This window comes from Dermacentor albipictus, unplaced genomic scaffold, assembly GCF_038994185.2.
Source record: "Dermacentor albipictus isolate Rhodes 1998 colony unplaced genomic scaffold, USDA_Dalb.pri_finalv2 scaffold_28, whole genome shotgun sequence".
Taxonomy (NCBI): domain Eukaryota; kingdom Metazoa; phylum Arthropoda; class Arachnida; order Ixodida; family Ixodidae; genus Dermacentor; species Dermacentor albipictus.
In genome coordinates this window covers 1,063,036-1,085,448 of record NW_027225582.1, presented here as the reverse complement: position 1 = coordinate 1,085,448, position 22,413 = coordinate 1,063,036, and the positions used below count along the sequence as shown (strand labels likewise).

The following is a 22,413-nucleotide window of genomic DNA, read 5'->3' as shown; positions in this document are numbered from 1 at the left end:
AAACCAGTGCTATTTCTTCTTGCCTCTTACCTGCATTTGCCTCCACGGCCTCTTGGCTTGCGGAGTCTGTATGAGGGGGCTGCTAGGCGTAGGCATTGTCTAAGCAAAAAGAAAAGGCCATTCAAATGGGGAATTTTGGAAATAAATGCAGTTATGTCTGCTTCTTGCACTCCTCTTGCCTAAAAGTTTTCAAACATAGTGTCCAGTACACACCAGCACTTTGACTGCTTTTTGCTTTTTACCTGCAGGTGTTGCTGCGAGATCCTTAGTATGACTGCGTGCAGCATTGTAACACTTAGTGGAGGCATTTGAAGTGGTAGCCAGAATTATAAAGAATCATCCTTGTCTGCATGAATGCTTTCAATTTCTAAATGCAGTGGTAACTATCACTATTAGTACAAGGCCCCCCACATCTATGCGGCAAGTGCCATAGCTCGAAACTGAATTTTTCCTTTATTGTTTCACAAGGCGTCTGATATGTCCACATTAGATGTGATGTGTTTGTTTTATTTATCCCGGTGTGGAGAGAGCACCATTGAATTGTTTTATATTTTTGCATGTCTTGTTTTTTGGTTTATTTATGAATTTATCAAGCAGCAGCCTCATGATGCTAAAGTGACTTATGTAATGGCAATCAGCTTTTGTTTTGCAGAAAAACAATGCATTTCCTGACTCATTGTTTGACTTCCCCTCACTCGCATAATTTTGCAGAGTATTCTACCTATATTGACTTGCTTGACCTCCACTAAAGAGTCTTGCATTTTCAAATACGACTCTTTCCTTAAAATCATTCGACACTTCTCATAATTTCTGTACCTTGGGCTTCTAATACTCTACAGTCACCATTTTTGCTTGTTTCTGACTAGAAATATCTTCTTTAATTTAGAGCTTAAATTTTACTTTTGGAACACATGGAAGTGGTTGCCATTGCATATCTGCATAAAAGGGAAACATGTTTCATTAAACATTTGCAAAATCCAATTGAAGATTGATGAATGCAGCTTGCAGTGTGATATGACTGAATGAGCCATAAAAGTAACTCATCTCACTTGGTAAATGAAAGCACATATTAGTGTGATGCACAAGATACGTTACACTAACATGGTGGGTTCTCTTGCTTATACAGCAAAATAATCGGTGCGCGAGAAAAAAATTATTTTTGCATAACCCTTGTACACACTGACTGAAGGAAAATGAGCTGGAGCTGTCCACATGATGTAGTACTTATTTTACCTGCGAGTATGGTCAACAAAAATGTGTCCCAGCTGCTTAGTGGTATTCGGGATTATGTCAGTATTGCATATGTGCCTGTTGTCGAAAATAATTGAATTTTGAAAATGCTCGCAGGGATCTGATGTGCATATCTGCAGTTTATGGATACATGTAAAAGACTCAGCATCAAGTGTAAGTGAACGGTCCCACAGGCCCGGAGTCGATCATGCAAATAGATTCGCTGCACAAATTTGTGACCAGAAAAGATATTCCACATGAAATGGCATGCAAGGAAGTGTTGAAAATATTGCACAGTTAATAAAACGCCTACGCTATTAATATGTGGGTTGATGCACTCGTTATGCAAAACGGAGGTGAGGCGTGCAGACAGGACACAAGAGTAGAGTATTTAAAAGCAAACAACACGAGCGCCGCCCACTTCTCTACTCTTGTGTCCTGTCTGCACGCCTCACCTCTGTTTTTCATAATGAATCCTTACGAACTAGCTCAGCTTTCTGTCGTTCTAAGTCTCGATTTCGTCCGCATTAGGCACTTGCCTCTTGATTACTTCGTGGCACAGAAATACTCGGCATCAGGCTGTTTTTCTGCTGTGGCCTTTGTAGAAGCATGATTGTTCAAAGTGCAACAATTAAACAGGTTCTTTGAGTTGCTTGTGGCTTCGCCAGTACAATTCCGGTGCGCTGCTCCGCCTGTCCAGCAATTTCCTACTGAAGGGAAACCTGCAAATAAACACACCGCTCCGCATGCAGAAAAATGCTCTGCTGTGACGCTTCTCAAACGATTGTGATGTACCACAAGAGCTGCCTAGTCGCGTGATATTCACAACAAGGAGATACATTCGTTTACTTACATGTGAAGGTATATGCCAGACCACTTCGGGGCTTCGGTGTCACATAAGGCACGAGTGTGCCGAAGCGTCCGATGTCGACGCGCGATCACATGTCAAACCTAAACCGTACGAAACTACTACGCAGCCAAAAAACAGATTCGAAACCGAAATTCGCGTCATCCTTTATTGCATGAATGCGTACATCGTGATTTACAAAAGTCACGGACTTATCGATCGCTTTCTGTAAACTTAATATTAACGTACCACCTTCATAAAGCCATCAGGTATGCGTTTTTAGATGACAAAGCATAAGGTGACCTGTACTTGTTCTCAGCTCTTTCAATAGTAATTGCGCTGGCCACATTGACCAGTAGCAACAGGGCGGCGCCCTAGAGGTTCCCACTTTTCCGGCCCAGCTTTTCCTCTAGAGCATAGAGTTAGTAGAACAACTCTAGAGGAAAAGCTGGGCCGGAAAAGTGGGAACCTCTAGGGCGCCGCCCTGTTGCTACTGGTCAATGTGGCCAGCGCAATTACTATTGAAAGAGCTGAGAACAAGTACAGGTCACCTTATGCTTTGTCACCTAAAAACGCATACCTGATGGCTTTATGAAGGTGGTACGTTAATATTAAGTTTACAGAAAGTGATCGCTAAGTCCGTGACTTATGTAAATCACGATGTACGCATTCATGCAATAAAGGATGACGCGAATTTCGGTTTCGAATCTGTTTTTTGGATGCGTAGTAGTTTCGTTTGACATGCGATCGCGCGTCGACATCGGACGCTATGACACACTCGTGCCTTATGTGCCACCGCAGCCCCGAAGTGGTCTGGCATATACCTTCACATGTAAGTAAACGAATGTATCTCCTTGTTGAGAATATCACGCGAGTAGGCAGCTCTTGTGGTACATCACAATCGTTCGAGAAGCGTCACAGTAGAGCACTTTTCTGCATGCGGAGCGGTGTTTTTATTTGCAGGTTTCCCTTCAGTAGGAAATTGCTGGACAGGCGGACCAGCGCACCGGAATTGTATTGGCGAAGCCACAAGCAACTCAAAGAATCTGTTTAATTGTTGCACTTTGAACAATCATGCTTCTACAAAGGCCACAGCAGAAAAACAGCCTGATGACCGAGTATTTCTGTGCCACGAAGTAATCAAGAGGCGAGTGCCTAATGCGGACGAAATAGAGTGCATGGAGACTTAGAACGACAGAAAGCTGAGCTAGTTCGTAAGGATTCATTATGCAAAACAGAGGTGAGGCGTGCAGACAGGACACAAGAGTAGAGAAGTGGGCGGCGCGCGTGTTGTTTGCTTGTAAATACTCTACTCTTGTTTCCTGTCTGCACGCCTCACCTCCGTTTTGCATAACGAATGCATCAACCCACATATTAATAGCTTAGGCGTTTTATTAACTGTGGAATATTTTCAACACTTCCTTGCATGCCATTTCATGTCACAAATTTGTGCAGCGAATCTATTTGCATGATCGACTCCGGGCCTGTGGGACCGTTCACTTGCACTTGATGCTGAGTCTTTTACATGTATCCATAAACTGCAGATATGCACATCAGATCCCTGCGAGCACTTTCAAAATTCAATTATTTTCGACAACAGGCACATATGCAATACTGACATAATCTGGAATACCACTAAGCAGCTGGGACACATTTTTGTTGACCATACTCGCAGGTAAAATAAGTACATCATGTGGACAGCTCCAGCTCATTTTCCTTAAGTCAGTGTGTACAAGGGTTATGCAAAAATAATTTTTTTCTCGCGCACCGATTATTTTGCTGTATAAGCAAGAGAACCCACCACGTTAGTGTAACATATCTTGTCCATCACACTAATATGTGCTTTCATTTACCAAGTGAGATGAGTTACTTTTATGGCTCATTCAGTCATATCACACTGCAAGCTGCATTCATCAATCTTCAATGGGATTTTGCAAATGTTTAATGAAACATGTTTCCCTTTTATGCAGATATGCAATGGCAAGCCCTTCCGTGTGTTCCAAAGGTAAAATTTAAGCTCTAAATTAAAGAAGACATTTCTAGTCAGAAACAAGCAAAACTAGTGAATGCAGAGTATCAGAAGCCCAAGGTACAGAAATTATGAGAAGTGTCGAATGATTTTAAGGAAAAAGTCGTAATTAAAAATGCAAGACCCTTTAGTGGAGGTCAAGCAAGTCAATATAGGTAGAATACTCTGCAAAATTATGCGAGTGAGGGGATGTCAAACAATGGGTCAGGAAATGCATTGTTTTTCTGCAAAACAAAAGCTGATTGCCATTACATAAGTCACTTTAGCATCATGATAAATTCAGAAATAAACCAAAAAACAAGACACGCAAAAATAAACAAAACATTTAATGATATTTCAGCAGAACTTTTTGTTGGGCTAGTTGGTGCATATTACTGAAGTACTATAGTGCCAAACAGACCACACAAGAAGAAGAGACACGGACATAAGCGCTCGTCCGTGTCTCTTCTTCTTGTGTCGTCTGTTTGGCGCTGTAGTACTTCAGCCATTTAATGATGCTCTCTCCACACTGGGATAAATAAAAACAAACACATCACATCTAATGTGGACATATCAGATGCCTTGTGAAACACTAAAGGAACAATTCAGTTTCGAGCTATGGCACTTGCCGCATAGATGTGGGGGGGCCTTGCACCAATAGTGATAGTTACCACTGCATTTAGAAATTGAAAGCATTCGTGCAGACAAGGATGATTCTTTATATTTTTGGCTACCACTTCAAATGCTTCCACCAAGTGTTACAATGCTGCATGCAGCCATACTAAGGATCTCGCAACAACACCTGCAGGTAAAAAGCAGAAGCAGTCAAAGTGCTGGTGTGTTCTGGACACTATGTTTGAAAACTTTTAGGCAAGAAGAGTGCAAGAAGCAGACATGACTGCATTTATTTCCATAATTCCCCATTTAAATGGCCTTTTCTTTTTGCTTAGACAATGCCTACGCCTAGCCACAGCAGCTCCCTCATACAGACTCCACAAACCAAGAGGCCGTGGAGGCAAATGCAGGTAAGAGACAATAAGCAATAGCACTGGTATCGACATTCATCAAATTTCTTTTTATTTCATTTAGGCAGCCAGCACACCTCGAACAGCCACCTTGACTGCAGGTGTGTCACCCTAGTCGCCAAGGAAACATTTGAGGGAAAGTGACAGGCAATGTGAACAGCCACTTCTCCATGTAAACAATACTCTTTCTCTCGGATGACTCCTACGCCTCACCACGCCAGCACACTTATGCACAAAGATGCCGCAGAGGCACGTGCAGGTCAGAGGCAAGAAGCAGTGGCACTGGTGTCGACATTTACCCAATTTCTTTTTCTTACACTGAGGCAGCCAGCACACCTCGAACAGCCACCTTGACTGCGGGTGTGTTAGTTGATTCCTGTTGTACATATGCTCATAATAAACTTCAGTAAACTTGAACTTCATAATAAACTTGAAGGCAAATGGGACATTGATGCATTGTATTTTTGAACATTTATTGTACACATACAATATATGTTATACTTTGCAGTGCTACAGAGCGTATTTTGAAGCTTCCCCCTATATTTTGCACCTTTAATTACGTATGTGTTGTGTGGCCCTCAATGCAGTTCATGTTGTAGCAGCTGCTTTGTCTGTGTATCGCACATTGGCTTAAGCTCGTGATATTCACATACTTCTCTCACATATACAAAATAAAGTTCTATGTAGTCCTCAGTGTTACAACAAAAAATGAAAGTAAACAATCTGATCGTGGAATTATGTTTATTACAGTGATTCCTACGACAGTTACTGACAAGTTGACAACTTGAACTGGTCAATCGGTCCATAGCCGCCTCTATTTTTCAAAAATAAAGGAGGCTATGATCCGTCATGGCAAGGAATTGTATGTATACATAAAAAAAGGAGGTATGTGTGTGTTTGTAGTGGGGGCATAGGATTAGGGCGGTACGAAAAAATGTACCAACACCGTCCTCTAGACCCATTCCGTTAAGGTACCGTAACAAAACGTATTATGCATAAAGTTCATACAACCAACTCTGATATTACTACAGACGCCAGGCGACGCGAGCTACATTTGCCATGACGCATTCGCGACTGCACCGGATACCCTCCGTATTATTCTCGTTAATCGTGCTCACTGCGCCGAGGCAAAAGAAAGATCATGGGCGCAGGTGCCTTTAAAGTAGCTCGACCTTGCGAGGCACGGCTGCGCGTGCCTGGGGAGCTGTCCGTGCGAACACTCCCTGGCACACACCTGCCTCGGCGGCCCCAACCTACGTACCGTTCTGCTTCGAGCTTTGATCCCCCCACTGTCCCTCGGGTGCCCTGGAGTTCCTGCGCCGTCTGCTCTACTATCATCTCAGGTGCTCTCCTGAGACTTCCGTTTGTCGGTTACATGTGCCCTACAGCTGGATCATTACTTATACTAATAAAAAACCCGATCTACCGTGACGACGATAGATCGCGAAAGCGGCTTTTGCAACATACCGCGCCCGTGCGAAGATAATACGGAACGCCAACGAGGAATCTGACCACAGCTTCGAGCTCGTAACGTCGTCGAGTGACACTCCTGCAACAGGCGTGACCGCTGAAAACCGCATACCGCCAGAAACTTGAACAGGATCATCCCTCGGTTGCATAACTGCCAGGTGTACGGCCAACATGGACCACACCCACACCATCCCGCAACATAGAATAAAGAACCGACTTATAAAGCCCAAACACACGGCTGCACGCACACATCACAACATCACAAGCGAGACGCCATGCTGCTACGCTGCTACTGTTGCCGGATTAAAACTGACTACTGTCACGAAGTCTAGCAAGCGTCTCAGGAGCTGGCAACCTCGGCGCGTAGCAACATGGCGGCGCTCTAGAGGTTCCCGATTTTAATGCATGGGCCCTATGGGTAGCTTGTCCTCTAGAGTCAGTATAGTAACTCTATGCTCTAGAGTCGTTCTACTAACTCTATGGGGCTCTTGCATTGCCCAGGGGGCGCTGCGAAAAAGGTGCTAAAAAGCGCCCTCTGCGCTAAAATGGGTCGTACCAAGCTCGGTCGTCTGCTTCGGAAAGCACGTTTACACTATGGACCCGCCACTTTCGGTTGTGTTGTTTCACGGCCTGCAGCGAATATCGGGCGCCGAAGATTTTTTCAGGGGTGGCACGCTGCGTAAAGGCAAGAAATTATGCAGTGCCGAATACGTGTACGCCGTTCAAGAATTGGGCGGCGAAGTTTTAGCACCGTGTCAATCGCAAGTGAAGCGAGTCGCGTACGAAGTGGAACTTCAGGTAAGGTTTGCACGCTAGCTGCTAGATTCAGGCGCACAAACGCGAGGAAATGCTTGCTATAAATGAATCCACAGCGGCGATAAGCAGACATCATGTGTACGGAACTGCTCGAGCGCACGATCGTACGCGCCGCGACGGCAGCGGTCTTTCGACATGCCGCGAAACGGCGGGCCTCCTGCAATCTTTGTTGACTGCATGCCGCTAAACAAGTAGTTATGCCTGCGTTGTAGTAGCGGCCATCTGTCCTTTAATTTATGCGAAGCATATTACGAGGGCTCAACCCAGCTCCTCAGGCGCGGCGGTGACCATGAAATCACGTGACACCGTGACGTCACGATAGGAGAAGTGGCTTTGGCTCAACTCTTGCAAGACGGGCTGGGTGGGAATCGAACCAGGGTCTCCGGAGTGTGGGACGGAGACGCTACCACTGAGCCACGAGTACAACGCTTCAAAGCGGTACAAAAGCGCCTCTAGTGAATGCGGTGTTGCCTTAGAAACGCGCTGTTTCTAAGGCGTGCGTCTCTTGCTCAGGCGCACATTTCGTTGCCGCGCCGAACGCTGCTTTGCTCGACGCTCACCGCGTCCAATGCGGGGCGCGTAGTCGCTGCCCTGTAGCCCATTGTCTTACACCCCTTGGCGGGTCGACGGGAACGCTGTCGCGTTCCACTCTTGAAGGCGAAGAAGTAATGCATGAGTTGTTTCTTCGTCTAGCCGAACCAAATATAGCCAAGCAACAGCAGTTCACCAGGCTAAACAGTGGTTCAACAACTAAAATAAAGGCTAGTATGCTTCGCATCCTGGGCTTAACCTTACCTAAGCCACAGCCATTTTTTAGTAACTGGTAATAACTGATGCAATGCATATGAGCTCGCACGTACGTGCGAATCGCGCTGCAGCGCGAGCTCGTACGCCGCTCGCTTGATGTAGGTTTTAATGACAGCGCTCGAACATCGATGTGCTGCAATCAATACTGCCTTGCTGCGTTGCCTCAACGTGCTGGCTTGAGATCAAGGATGAGCGCATTTAACTCTCTTAACCTGTGCTGCTCGTAGTGGAGTAGTGAATTGTCATCGAATGAGCCCGACCATTTGTGCTCATTTGCACACGCCTGGTCACTTCACCACTTCGCATCGGTCGAATTGTTAATTGTCGCTGTGGCCGGGTCTCGAATCGTGAATTACCAGCCATGCCTGCTGCTATGTCGGTCTGCTGTCGGGACTGTAGGTGCAAAAGACCGAACATTAGAACGCAAATAATCAAGCAAGCTTCAAGACAGGCGAAGCAGTCAGCATGGCGCGAAGTTTCGCTTACTCAGCGCGACGAACTGCAGCTATGCAGCGCGCCCGACGCTCCACTTCGTGAGGCCTTGAAGGAAAGCGGCAGAATATGATGTTGGGATTCAGGCCTTCTTGTTCATGGCAGCACACGAGGCAGAAGTAATGACGGTGACGCCTTCTCGAGTCTGGGCTAGGTCTCTCCGGATCGGCGCCACCGATTCCGTCTGCTCCCAGCATTGCGTCCCACGGCACACGGAGAGCCCGTTTTCGTTAAACTATAGGCTGCGGCGAGCTCGCAGCGTGGTCGGCATGGTCTGCGAGAAGTGATGAGCCTTTTTGCACTCGCAACAAGGCAGAAAAAAGTGCGAATCGACGCAACACTCGGCCTAGAAACGTGCTTCGCCACAGCCAGGGCTCAATACGACCCAAGCTGGTACGACCCAGATGTCGTTTCTCGCGCCGCCACCAGGCGCCGCTACTATACCTCAAACTCCAGCGCAAGACGCCCATGCCTAGAGGTTCCCACTTTTCCGGCCCAGCTTTTCCTCTAGAGTTGTTCTACTAACTCTATGCTCTAGGCCAACCGTTGCGGCAGCGCCACCACGCGAGAGGAGACGGCAGAGGGTCACGTTCTCGCGCCGCTACCAGGCGGAGTTTTACAACTGAGAAATATCTAGTAGCGATGGTGGGAGGCTTGCGGACGAGGGTCGGGAGAGCCAGTTGGCTCTTCTGGACCAAGCCGAGCGAGCCGCTCGGGCCAGTGGGGCCCTGGAATAGGGGCTCCAACCATCGTGACTTATTTTATTTATATTCAATAAAGTTTTTGCTTTCTCTGTCTCACTCGGAACATGCACAAACCAATCTACCATTTACTGCGAATTTCAAACCGATTCCCGGTCCTGAGACGTCTATTAGCCCCGAGAACGAACTACAGGGGCGCTGCGAGCGCTGTTCACGTGACGTCAGGGCCCGGACTCGCGCCTATCGTCTGCTATAGTTCGGGTACAGTGACTATAGTTCTGGCGGTGTCCGGGTGCTTTCTGCGAAGTTTTCGTTTGTTCGCCGTCGTTATCTCTGCTTGTATACTTATGGCGGCCTTCTCCAATATATTTTTACGACGTCTTCATCCACGAAAATTTATTCAAAGAGCTCATTTCTTAGACGACAATGCAGCTCTCAAAGGCAACGCTACAGTGCCAGCCGAAGGAGCGCACACCAGCCCATTGCGGGTTTTTCATGCGCGGATCCACAACCGCAAAAACGTAGTACATAAAAATCCAGTTATGACAACATACCTGCTGCGGTGCAACAAGTATGTCACAAGCGACTTCTGCACTACAACTTCTACAACAGTTACTTTGATTTTATTCCGCTAAAACAGGTTTGCTCACGACGAGTGGTTCATGGTAAAATATCGAATTTTCGCATTTCTCCAGAGAAACGCTCGGCAGTAGCATGAGGACATAACTAACACTGCAGTTTAGATTCTACAATCACTACTTTCTTCTGTGTCTGCTTCTCAAAATTAGGCAGTTCTTCACGTGTTTATTTTAAGTGGCGGTAATTTGAAGTAAAGCTAATGAAGGCTTTCAGCTATTTGCAGAATACGAAAAGGAATGTACCAATATATATTCCATTTTCCGTGCTACATGTTCAACTCGATCACTTGAGAAATTTACTAGTGCTCGTTGCTTGAGGAATATACATGAAATGACACAGGCTGCTCGGCCCAAATTTTTTAGTGAAATATGTCTTTTGGACCGTATGGTTGCAGTCAGAAAGAAGTCGAAGCGTCAATCATGCGTAGCATGGGACATATTGGAAATATCATAACTCCCCAGTGGAGGATCAAAAATCAAGTGAAATATGCAAGGCTTGTGGTGTTTTCTTTATGAAGGGTTGCGAGGTTCTCCTTTATGTACCGACGGAACGAATAGTTCTCCGTTTGTATAATTAAACAACATTGGACCTAGACACGGTGAGGCAGAAGGTGCTTGAATTTTCCTTTTCTAGGCAATTTAAGCTGCGCTGTTGTACCTCGAGAATACTTTAGGCATTCCAACTGGCGCTGTAAAAAAATGGTTTATGGTTTCAATTCGAAGTTGTAGTGAACTGATGGGCTTCGCGGACAATGGGCGTCTGCCATACCGACAGTCTGATGCTACCGTTGCGTGAGGGGTGTGCCATACTGTTGATAAAGGCTACTGAGGGCCACCATGAAATATTTCATCGCTTGCAATTGATTGGCTCTTGATCTTAACCACGAAACTCTTCTTTCAAGTGATTGCTACTATGGTATTTGTGAATAACCTATGTAAATACTCTACATCACGCGCCGTCGTGTTAGCAGCCATTAGCAATTCGTTTTTTGGAGGCCTGTTTCATAGAGGGTTTGTGAAAGTAGCAGCAAGCTTTTTCATAAGAAATAGTCAAGTGTGACCATTTAATAATGCGTAAAAAAAGAGATAGGCGCTCTTTTTTTACGCAATAATAAATGGCCATAGTTGATTAGAACGACTCACCAGAGTAATAAGAATCATGATGACACTTCACTGGGCAGTGTCTTTCTAACACGGATACTATGTTGACGCCAATTGCCAAGATTTTTCTTCCATGTAAAATGTAATATCTCCCATAGCTAAATACAAGGGAGTGCTAAGTGTTTAGCGAAGCATCATACGCAACTTCGCCTGTTGAATTTGCACACATTCTTTTTACGCAAAATTTATGGTCAGACAAAGCGCATATATGCATTGTAAAACCAGTAGACCCTTGCAACGCTACATAGCTTGCGATATCCAAGCCGTAAATTTCCTCGACTCACGCGCTTTTGGAGAAAAAACTGTGATTCAGGCATGGCAGCAGAAAGAAGCCGACATACCATTCAATAAGTACGGCTCGACCCACCCATACACGAAGGGAACGAGCGCGCGCGGCAGCCGAGCGAGCCGTAGCGAGCGGCGTCCTGGCTGCGACGTCACTCATGAGAGGGCGCTACTCCAAATTCTCGCAGCTAATACGGTCGCTACGCAGATTGCTGTTCTCTCTCTTAAAAGCAACATTGCTGAAACACGCCGTACAAGACGCTGTACGACTCGCGTAACGTCGAAATACAACGCCGTCACCATCCATGGCATCATAGAGTTTCTCACTATATAACACCTAGAAGGTAATCTGGCGCCACCGTCTATGGGAGTTTCTTAAGGGGGCACCATGCCGTCATGGGAATGACGGTATATGTGTCTGCGAGGCTCGTGTTGGCTGGTGTTGTAAGAGGCTTCGTCTAAAACGCGGATATGGCTACGCAAATAACGCGTTCTCAAAGTAAAATCTTCATAAAATGTTTCCATTCACGCATATTACATCTTTACTCACCCACGATGCATGACCAAGCGAAGAAAAGCAAGAACAGACTACAAACTGCTTCAAAGCGAGCGCAAACCTTGTCGTCTGTCCTTCAACTTTAGTGGCCCGCTGATACTTTTTCGTGACATATAATCATACACGCAATAACAAGTTCTCATAGTTAAACGAAACGTGTTTTTGAGTAATAGTAAAACTAAAACAGCTTTTCACATGCTGTTCTAGTAGAAAATGAATAATTGTGACAGACGGAACGGTACTTGCCAAGCGCGTCTTCAAGGTGTCCTGTCTCTACGAGAACGATGCCAATCCGAATCCATAATATACCGGCATTCCCATGCATGGATGGATGAATGGAAGGATGGAAGGTAGGAGCGTCCCCTTTGAAACGGGGCGGTGGCAGTTGCCACCATGCTCAGATTTTTATTTTGCCTTTTATTTTTATCTGTGTTGTGTGTTATTGAATTTCTCGATTTTCTTTAAATACGTCTTCCTACCCTTTTAACCTTATGTCACCTCTCTGCTTTTGAGCCACCAATCCTCCTATCGCCTTTTGCTAATTTCCACCGCATATTTATTTACATGACTATCATTATCTCTGAACCCTAGGGCCTCAGGAAGGGTGACTGTGGCCGCATCGACATCAGGATTGATACCATCACATTTTAGTATGAGGTGTTCCATTGTTTCTACATATTTACCACACACAGTAGATGTGTCTTCTTCTTCGTTAAATTTCTTTTTATAGCTCCGCGTTCTAAGACATCCTGATCTAGCTTCAAAGAGTAGGGCACTGCCTCTTGAGCTATCATGAAACGCTTCCTTCCTGATCTGCTGTTTCCAGTTTCGATATAGTTCCACACTATGCTTCTTTTCCATGGAATTTATGAAATTTTTACCTTCTGCATTTTTAACCTGTCGTTTAATGCTCTGTCTTTCTTCGTCCTCGAGTCTGGCATACTTACTGGTTAGCTTCCTAGTTCTTTTCCGCCATTGTGAGTCAACGCTCTTTCTGTATAGGTATTTAAACACCTTAGCTGCCCACCTGTTATCGTCCAATTTCCTCAGACGTTTGTCGTATAGGATTTTACTCTGAGCTTCCCGTGCTTCGAACGATGCCCAGCCCCTATCTCCCTGTGCTGCTTCGTTTGTGGTTTTCCCGTGGGCACCTAGTGCTAACCTTCCCACAGCTCTCTGATTTACTTCTAGTCTCGACTGAACCTCTGCCCTTAAACACAGGACCGCATTCCAGAAAGTAAGCCCCGGCACCATTACTCCCTTCCAAATGCCTCTCAGTACCTCATACCTGTTGTACCCCCACAATGCCTTATGTTTCATTATCCCGGCATCTCTTCGCCCTTTTGCTATGAGAGACTGTTCGTGCTTTTCCGTGTGCATCTGCCCTTTGTTTATCCATACCCCTAGATATTTGTATTCGGCCACTCGGGGTATTTCATGGCCTTGTATTGTAAGCTCCTGATCAGTTGTATCGTTGAAAAACATCCCACCGGACTTAGCTGCACTAAAACTGAAACCTAAACTGTCTCCTTCGTCCCCACAGTAATTAACCAGAGTTTGCAAATCTTCCTGGCTATCTGCTAACAGTACAATATCGTCCGCATACATTAAACCCGGTAGTCGTTGCTCAATAACCTTTTCGCCTAATCTGTACGACAGATTATGCCCTAGATTGCTTCGTTGTAACCTTCTTTCCATGCTTATCATATAAAGCATGAACAGCAGCGGTGATAGAGGACAACCTTGCCTTAATCCTTTGTGAACCTCAACAGTTGTCGTACTCTTAATTTCTTCCCATGTTTTTTCAACATTATTTTCTCGATATAGTTCCTGTAGAAAATCAATTACCTCATTACCGATACCTTCAGCTTTTAATATGTTCCACAGGAGTTCCCTGTTCACAATGTCGTATGCACCACTTATGTCCAGGAAGGCTAAATACAGAGGTACATTTTCCGCCTTAGCTATTTCTATGCACTGGGTAAGCACGAACAGTCTATCATCTAAGCGCCTACCACTTTTGAACCCGTTCTGAAGTTCTCCGAGTATTCTATTACTTTCTACCCATGACTGCATTTTTAATTTCACCGCCTGCATCGCCAACCTATATATAACTGATGTTATCGTAATTGGTCGGAAGGATTTTATGTTCGTATCACCTTTCCCTTCATAAATCAAATTCATTTTACTCTGTTTCCAGCTGTGCGGAATTTGCTTATTTGTTATGACTGCCTCCAATGCTTTTATCAGCGTTTGTTTGCTTCTTAGGCCAAGTTCGTTAATTAACTTGATTGGAATTTCATCTATCCCCGCGGACGTGCATTTTGGAACATTTGCTTCCGCCTTTTTCCAGTTAAGATTGGTCAGTTCTAAGCTGTTTTCTATTATGCTATTCTGTGTTGCTCCCTCACCTTGGGCGATTACCCTATCGTCTTTCCTAAATTACACTCTAAAAACAAAGAGAGTGCCGGGCACTCTCTTTGAGGGAGTAGCGGCTTGTCTTATATTTCACTCTCTTTTCGAGAGTAGATCGACCCTCTTTGAGAGAGAGTAGGTCAACTCCTGTTGACAGAGTTTTGTTACTCCACCGCAAGGGATTGCTAGTACTCTTCTGCAGAGTGATAATACTCTTCCCACAGGGAGTGCTAGTACTCTTCCGCAGAGTGCTAATACTCTCACCGCAGGGGTAATGGCACTCCACCAGACCGAGTACTTCTACTCCCCCAAACCGAGTGCTAGTACTCTTTCCAATACCCCCTTAGCGAAGTCCTGGCCACGCATGCAGGCAGGAAATCAGATCAAATTACGGTTGCTGATATACTGTTCCCTAGGCGGCTCCTCAGAGTCAGTGGCCCAACTCCAAGCGGCCTTCAGAATGGGCGGGAGCGAAGTTATGCAGGATTTTAAAGTCATTGGCTATTTGCTGCCTACCATGAGGCATGGCTGCTCGGAATCGGCCTATGTGTATGCGTCCCGAACGCCACTGCGGAGAAAAAAAAGCTAATTAACATTTAATCCGCAATTATCTTCGCACATTTCACAATCAGGAGACACATAACCTAATTAGAACACAATAGTCGAGGGAATCACATACTTATGGAGAACCACATTGCTCTATACATCACGTGGATTCGAACCCGCGTACACTCGCATCTATACAATTCAAAGCACCCATTTTATGGATGGATGGATGTTATGAGCTTCCCCTTTGGAACGGGGCGGTGGGTTGCGCCACCAAGCTCTTGCTACTGTGCTGCCTGATATCCTACCTAGGTTAACCAATGAAAAAAGAAAAGAAAAAAAAACACTATGAACTAACACGTCCAAATTTTCTGATCCCCTATTGCGAACTGTGTTTTTGTACGTCTCCGTTTTTTGTCGTTTCCCTACTTTTCTTCCACCAATCCTCCCATCGCCTCTTACTAATGTCTATTGCGGACCTGTTTGCTTTACCACTGCTCCCTCTGAACCCAAGGGCTTCAAGGAGGCCAGTGGTGCCTAAATCGACCGCTGGGTAGACGTCTTCACATTCTAATAAAATATGCTCCGTCGTTTCCCTAACTTTACCGCAGCAAGCACATGCTTCTTCTTCCTTCTTATATCTCGCTTTATAGGTGCGTGTTCTAAGGCATCCCGATCTCGCTTCGAAAAGTAATGAGCTTCCCTTGGAGTTATCATAAATGGTTTCTTTCCTGATTTCGTTTTTTCCTCTTAAGTAGTTACTCATGGCAGGTTTCTTTTCCATTGCCGCCACCCATGAGATTAATTCAGCCTCTCTAACTTTCCGCTTGACCTTCTTTGTTGCTGTTGCCCACCCCACAGGCCGCATATTTGCTGGTAAGCTTCCTAGTTCTTTTCCTCCACTGTGAATCAATGTTTTGCCCGTACAGATGCCTGAACACTCTCCCAGCCCATTTACTTTCTTCCATATTCCTCAGCCGTTCTTCATACTCAATTTTACTGCGAGCTTCCCTCACTTCAAAACTAGTCCAGCCCATATCCCCCTGCACAGCTTCATTTGTAGTCTTCCCGTGAGCGCCCAATGCGAGGCGACCCACTGACCTTTGGTTCCCGTCGAGCCCTCATTGTACCCCTGATTTAAAGCAAACAACCGCATTTCCAAAAGTAAGTCCTGGAACCATTACCCCTTTCCACATACCTCGTAGGACCTCGTACCTATTGTATCCCCATAGCACTCTGTGCTTCATTATGGCTACATTTCTCTTCCCCTTGACTGTTATGGTTTTTTCCTGTGCTTCCATATATCCATTGCCTTCGTTTATCCATATACCAAGGTATTTATATTCTGTTACCCGAGGTATTTCTTGGCCCTGTATCTCCACTGTCTGTTCACTGTTTTCATTGAATACCATAATACCTGATTTTCTAACACTAAATTTCAAACCTAAATTGTTGCCTTCCTGTCCTCAGATATTAGCCAGACGTTGCAAATCACTTTGCTTGTTAGCGAGCAACACAATGTCGTCCGCATAAAATAAACCTGGGAGTTGCTGTTTTATTACTGTACCTGCCTGTTTGTATGAAAGATTAAACCCGATATTACTTCCTTCTAGCTCCCTCTCCATCCTCACCATGTACATCATAAACAGCAGCGGGGATAAAGGGCACCCCTGCCTCAGTCCCTTGTTGATTTGAACTTTCTCCGCGCTTCTCATCCCTTCTCATTTGTGGGGTCTGATGGGGTTTCTCCCACCGTACTCTTGGGACAAAGGAACGACAACACAGTAGTGCAAACAATCACAAGGGCATTTATTGCACCTTTCATACATCAATGCCTGCTAGCCGAGTTGCTGCCCACAAAACATGCCGATGGGCGCGCGACAAATCTAGAAGTCCGACTCACCGCGTCCTCGCGAGCGAATATGTTCGCCCCATGCTGGATCCCAACGCCTGGTCGTTCGCGTGTATGGTCACGCGAATCGTGGCGCGTTCGATGGCGGCCACGCGAGGCGGTCTCGCAGATGCATCGGTCGCCGCGCGCGCGGAATGTCCGCGCTGTTCGGCAACCCGCCGGGGAAGAGGCTTGCTGCACGTGCGGCACGTCCGTACCGCTTCCTGTCTCGAACCCAAGAGACTCGCGCCTTCCGCTCCCGCACCCAAGTAACCGCGCAGCAGCGCAACACTAGCGCCATCTCTCGGACTGCGCTTCAACCACATCGACCGCGCTGACTTCACGCAGGCCACGCGGCGAAGCGGGACCACAGGAGACGCGCTATGCGGGAAAAACATCAGGGGAGGCGCGAGGGTCGCGCATCCCCACACATTCAACGCAAACGGTATTTTCTAGGTAAATCTCTCTCAAAAGCTGTAGACAATCGTTACCTAAGCCTTCCCGTTCCAGAATATCCCACAAAATGTTGCGGTCTACGTTGTCGTATGCTCCTGTAATGTCCAAAAAGGCCACATACAACGATCTGCTTTCTGCTTTTGATATTTCGATACACTGAGTAAGAACAAACCAGTTATCATCCAAACGCCTACCTATTCTAAAGCCATTCTGAAGCTCTCCCAAAATGCCATTATTCTCTGCCCATGCTTGAAGCTTTAATATGATTGCCTGCATTGCTAGTCTGTATATTACCGATGTAATGGTCAACGGTCTATACGAGTGAATTCTGTCTTTTTCCCCCTTACCTTTATAAATTAAATTCATTCTACTTTGTCGCCAACTGTCTGGTATTCGTATATCTCTTAAAATTTTTTCCACTGCTTTCACCAGAGCTTCCTCATTTTTTGGTCCCAGTTAATTTATCAGCCTAACGGGAACCTCGTCTAGCCCTGTGGCTGCGCGCTTAGGAATTTTCTCTTCCGCTTTCTTCCAGTTTAAATTTGTGAGCACCAGCTCCTTTTCCACTTGGGTCTCTTTCATGCTATTTTTTTCAACAAGTATAACCTTGTCAACCATAGACTTTTTCTCAGAAATTCTCAGCCCTCAGAAATTCTTCCCGCTTTGCAAGAACTGCTACGGAGGAACACCACTGTAATCGCAGTTGATGAGGAACAACCTCAACCGGACCTCGCCTTTTTGCAACTTTGGGCAAAGTGACGTCAGGCAGAAGTGTATGCGTCGAGGAATCGCGATGCACCAGGTAGCCGTGCACGTGCTAACCCTATAGCGGCGAAGGCACGTCGGCACGAAAAGCAACTTCCTCGACGACGATGGTATGAGTGGTGCGAGAATCTTGGATCGGGCATCGGAAACAGAGCACTTTGGCGTACGTTCCGGTCAATGGAACCTAAGCAACCTGACCCTGTAGCGAGCGTTAGGTTAGCGATGCTGATAACAATGCATCGATGCATAACACGCTGCTAGAGCGTTTTTCCGGAAATACGATCAAGCTTCACCTATACACTGCCCCGACATTGATAAGTCTGACACAACTTCCAAATCCGAAATATCCAGCCCTTTCAGCATGGCCGAACTAATAGCGGCGATTGAAACTTCGAAGCAATGAAAAACATCTGGTCCCGATGGTATTCCTTATGAGGTTTTCAAGAACATGGAAGGAGCAGCTCTCAACGCACTTCTTCAGGCTATTAATAAAGTATGGGAGACTGGAAACGTTCCACCTGATTGGAAGCATTCAATTATTGTCTTGATTCCGAAACCAGGAATGTCTCCAAATAGCCTGCAGTCTTTACGCCCAATTTCACTAACCTCAACTGTCTGCAAGCTCGCTGAAAAGATGCTGGCCACACGTGTTTCCTGTAGCTTGAACGCCACGATAAATATCATTCTGCTCAAATTGGATTCCATTCTTACTTGGGAACTGAAGACGGACTTTCTATCTTATCAGACGATGTTTTACAGGTTTCACCACACAGTCACGCTGTGCGCACGGTAGCAGCAACAGACATTACGAAAGCTTATGACAATATAGACCATGCAATCATCATAACCAACCTCATCGACCTGGGACTTCCACTGCGGGTGATAAGATTCATCTACTCATTCCTTCAGAATCGCACATTTGCGATTAGAGCAGATGGAAGGCAAGAAAGATACTTCACATCGAACCGATGAGTCCCACAAGGTTCAGTTTTGGCTCCTCTTCTCTTCGACGTTGCTCTAATACCTCTAGCCTGGCAACTACATCGGATTCCAGACGTGAGGTTCTTAATCTATGTGGATGCCGTCACTTTGTGGTCCGTGCATGAAGATATATCTAGACAAACTCAACAGCTTCAAGAAGCCCTTGATGTTCTGAACAATGAATGAATGAATAGAATTTATTGATTGGAAAGACAGAGAGGTCGACCTGAGCTAGTGCGCTCTAGTCTGCTACTCTGCACTGGGGAAGAGGGAAGGGGAGTGAAAGTATTGGGATGGATGATGATGATAAGAGAAGTGGTGAGTGCTTATGTACATGAGACAGTTGCCTCGCTAGAGCCGCTCGTCGAGCTTGGTGTCCTGCAGGAACTTCAACAATACTTTTGTTGCACGCACTGAAATTGCAGTGTCGGGCCATGGGCCGAGGATAGCTTCCTCCGACAGTAGTTGTCTGCCAACGTTGGCTAGGAAACTGTCTAACGTCCTTCGCTCCAGCATATATGCTGGGCAGTCGCACAGTACGTGTTGCAGTGTTTCGGGCATCTGGCAGTGTACACAATCAGGGTTGTTCGATTGGCCGATGAGGTATGCGTAGCGACGGGTGAAAGCAACGCCGAGCCGAATCCCGTGTAGCAATGATGTTTTGCTCCGTGTAAGCTTCGGGGGCAAACAGAATTTACCATCTGGGTCAATTGTATGTAGACGTCTGTGAATATTATCAGAGTGGGCTCTGTAAGCCTTTGTAAGGTCCTGCATGAGTGCCTTGATCATGGAGTTGGTGTCAGGTCGCGAGTAGGCAACCCGTACTTAATCAGAGGAAGAGGAGGCCGATCTTGCCTCACTGTCAGCGAGTTCATTACCAAATACACCACAATGGCTAGGCATCCATTGAAAGGTAATCACGTGGCCACTTAACTCGGCACTGTGATAAAGTTCGACGATTTCCAGCACGAGCAGATAGTATGGTCATTTCTTTAAAAAGTATTTTAGCGCCTGTAGCGCTGATTTGGCATCGCACAATATCGTCCATTTATGGGGTGTCTGCGTTCTCATAAAACGGACAGCCTCTCGTATTCCCGCAAGTTCTGCAGCCGTAGATGTCGATTTGTGGTCTAATCGAAATCGTTGAGTAATTCCAAGTTGTGAGATGACAAATGCGGCCGTTGTGGCAGATGGCGTGACCGAACCATCGGTATATACTTGTACAGTCCCACTATATGACGTAAATATATGGGACAGGGTGAGCTGCTTCAAGCCAATGGAGGAAAGGTGAGATTTCTTCCTAATTCCGAGTATCTGAAGCCTCACTAGTGGTCTTGGCAATGTCCATGGAGGTGTCACGGGGATGTCGGTGGCCTGGAATCTTGCAGGTACAATGCTTGCGTGACATGCAATAGCTTTAGAAAAAGCAGTCAAGGTTGGTGCTTGGAAGTGTTGACAGTGGATGGTGTGAGTGTCTGGTTAGCAGGCGAAGATAGGTTCGCACAGGTTCACAAGACCTGTATATGTCGATAGGACAAGCCCGTGCTTCCGCTATTGTGCCCTTAGTTGACGTGCAGCGTGGCAAGCCAAGACATATTCGTAGTGCTTGTGCCTGAAGGCTCTCCAGCGTGCGTATACAAGATGGCCCCATGTTAGATAACACAGGCATGCTGTAGCGTATGTAGCCCACAAAAAGTGCCTGGTACACTTGCAGCAAACTTCGCTCAGAGGGGCCCCATCTCAGTCCTGATATTACACGAAGAACGTGTATGAAGTTGGTCAGTTTAGCCCTAAGCGCAGTAACATGTTTGGTCCAAGAAAGGCTGCGGTCTATTATCACGCCAAGATATCTCTGGTGGGTGACTAAAGGGAGCCCTGTTCCGTCGACAACGATTGGATAATGTGACATTGATTTGCGCGTGAATGCCACGACTGCACACTTAGTTGCTGAGAGTTGCAGGCCTATGCTCGGAAAGCAGGGTTGGACATTTCCGCCCAAAAATCAAGCTTTGTTGTGGTGGCCAACAAGAAAGGATGCACAAGAATCACGCAACACCCCTTTACATTTAGACTGGGCGCAGTGACAATCCCTGAGGCTTCTGAGGTCCGCATACTGGGTCTCGATATTCACCACTCCGGCAGTGGTGCACACTGTCTCTGTAAAACCAGACAGTTCGACAAAAACACTTTACATTATTCGTCGCATTGCAGCAAAAGCAGCTGGAGCTCGTACTGACGTAGCTCGACGGTTGGTGCGTGCAGTCTTGCAGCCACGAAATTTATATCAAGCACAATTTCAACGGCTGACTTTGGCACAGCTGGCACAGTTGGAGACGATTAATCGCGATGCTATGCGCACAATCACAGCACTGCCCCGCATCCCTCTGATACCAACCTTACAGGAACATGCCCAGCTCAACACAATTACAGAGCTAATTTTGCAACGTGAAATAAAAAAGCAACTTATTCCGGCTGTCGCTGCGTTGCATGCTCATTTTCAACGCGGCTCTCGGATTGACAATCAGCCCTATCCAATGCCTCCCTGGGAATTCACCAGCATCACAACTAATAAGCCAACGAAGTTATGACGCAGCGATACAACAGGTATTATTGACGAACACAATATCGTCGATGCATCATGCGCTAACACCTGCAAAGTCTATACGGATGCTGCCACTCTCCCAGACGGCGGAAGGACATCATTCCTGAGTACTACGCATAATTTCATCAGCGGCCACCAGCGCTATTTATCTACGGAAGCCAGCGCTCTAGTAGTGGAACTTCAAGCCATCCACGACGCTGTGCAAGATGCGACATCTAAACTGCCTACCATCAAGCAACTAGATATCTTCACCGATTCTTTAGCGGCTATTCAGGAACTCAAGAAGGTTGATAAGGCGATGGAAATCTGCGAGACAATACACACTATGAATAGTAAAACAGCCACTTGCGTAAAGGTACAATCGCCCAATTTTTTAACCTGAACGCGCGAGCATCGACCGGCCAGTCGATAAGCGCCGTATAACGGAGTACAGCGGCGAAGTGTGCGAGAATACGCGCGTGCGCGCAATGCACAGTCCAATGCAGCTTCCCTCTGCCAGGCGTATTCTCGCACACTTCGCCGCTGTACTCCGTTATACGGCGCTTATCGACTGGCCGGTCGATGCTCGCGCGTTCAGGTTAAAAAATTGGGCGATTGTACACTGAATTCAAGGCCATTCAGAGAACCCTCACAACACTGCTGCTGACCAGCAGGCACACTGCCCTCCTAATCCTGATCTTCCGCCTATTCTCCTCGCAGCTCAACACCTTAACTCGCTCCG

The 22,413-nt window shown here is 46.3% G+C and overlaps 1 long non-coding RNA gene across 2 annotated transcripts; it reads left to right on the top strand.

Annotated features, from left to right (window-relative positions):
• Window positions 1-3,980: 3,980 nt before the first annotated feature.
• LOC135913898 (uncharacterized) lies at window positions 3,981-5,556 on the top strand. Of its 2 annotated transcripts, XR_010568150.2 has the most exons (3): window positions 3,981-4,082; window positions 5,036-5,110; window positions 5,175-5,556. It is a non-coding gene; the product is annotated as an uncharacterized lncRNA (long non-coding RNA). The 2 variants fall into 2 exon arrangements; XR_010568149.2 differs by lacking the exon at window positions 3,981-4,082 and having other exon boundaries at window positions 4,550-5,110.
• The last annotated feature ends 16,857 nt before the right edge of the window (window positions 5,557-22,413 follow it).